This window comes from Hippoglossus hippoglossus, chromosome 15, assembly GCF_009819705.1.
Source record: "Hippoglossus hippoglossus isolate fHipHip1 chromosome 15, fHipHip1.pri, whole genome shotgun sequence".
Classification (NCBI taxonomy): Eukaryota; Metazoa; Chordata; class Actinopteri; order Pleuronectiformes; family Pleuronectidae; genus Hippoglossus; species Hippoglossus hippoglossus.
The window spans coordinates 25,100,411-25,101,996 of NC_047165.1; positions in this window are offsets into that span (position 1 = coordinate 25,100,411).

Below are 1,586 nucleotides of genomic sequence, written 5' to 3' on the forward strand. Positions count from 1 at the left end.
AACATTAAATCAGTAGTCAACTGTTCCATAAGACCCTTCAATTGTAAAATATATAAAACAACTTAAAGCAAATCACGCAAAGATACAATAAATTGGCTGAGTTGCAGAACCAAGTGATTAATTGTTTTAAACAATATCTTCTAACAGTGCCTGTATCACCAAGTACGTATACGACTTTAACATTCATATAGTTTGTGTGTGTGTGAAATTGGTGCAGTAAAGTCGACACTGCTGTCAGGCACACAGAGTGCACATAATAAACTTATATACATATAAAAAAAAAAAAAAAGTGTTTGCCTTCAAACTTCCATTTCAGGATCTGACTCAACCCAGACAAATTTCCGCGTGGACTGTGATTTATAAAGGGAACATTGCGTTCAGGTGTGCTTGCGTAGTTTTATAAATCCAACAGCACACGCCACGTTCTGCTTTAGTGTGCACATACTCTAGCTGCGACTGTGGCTGAGGAGTAGAGTGTTCGTCCTCTAACGAGAAAGTCGGCGGTTCAATCCCAGACTTCCCCATCTGTATGCTGAAGAAGCCTCCTTGGGCGAATGGCCCCTTGGGGTAAACTGTAGAGTGGTCACCAAGACTAGAAGAATGCTATATAAATACAGACCATTTACCATTGTCTTATAGTATGAAACGTTTTATAAATGATGCCCCTGATCAGCAATAGGTTCAAGTTTTTATTCAAACTTATCAGATAGTGTGCAACATTTATAACAGACCATAAGAAAAAACTAATTGATCAGAATTAATTCTTTAACAAACATTCTCATTCACACTCACTGTATCAGCTGAAAGTGGGGTGAATAAGACCGTAACCGTTTAACAGTGCATTGTGGAAATATGGACAGGTGAAACTATAATCTCCTTGAAAGAAGTAATAACTTATTATTTATTCTGTTGAACTCTACTTGAGCTTAAATACCTTATCATATCATCACATCACTACATTGGACGAGTAGTCTTTGGAAGAACAAAAGTATTTTTGTCCCAAATATGCGTGTGTGACAGTGTGTGACAAATCTCATTCATTTAAATTAGGTTGGGTTAGCATCTTAACCTCAGGCACATTTTTAGGTTACAGGTATGATGCAGGAGTAAGAAACAGGGCAGTGAACTATTTACACTGAAAATGCAAATGAACAAATGAAGAGTGGATTCTCTCTCCTGATGAACTGAATGAAGCAGAAAATTGAACAAACCAAGCAGAACCAGGAGGATCCAGTTACCAACAGCTGCTCTACCCAAATAAGGTATAGATATTCTCTTTCACTCTGTCAGTTTGTCTCACTATCTTGATCTTATAATACTCTATACACTTTATTATTGTGAATTACCTGGATCAAGTACAGTTACCAGTAAGGTAGTAAGTCCATTTGAATCTATATGTAGACCAGATCCAGATTGTTACGTTGGTTTTGTTGGTTGTTGTGTTCTACTACATGTAAAAATGGATCAACAAATTAACATGTGGATCTGACAGTCAGACTCAGCCCTATAGATATAGAAAAAGATGAACTTCGAACATTCAAAGCAGATGAACTAAAGTGAGACAAAGACTCCTTTGCACTTCTTAA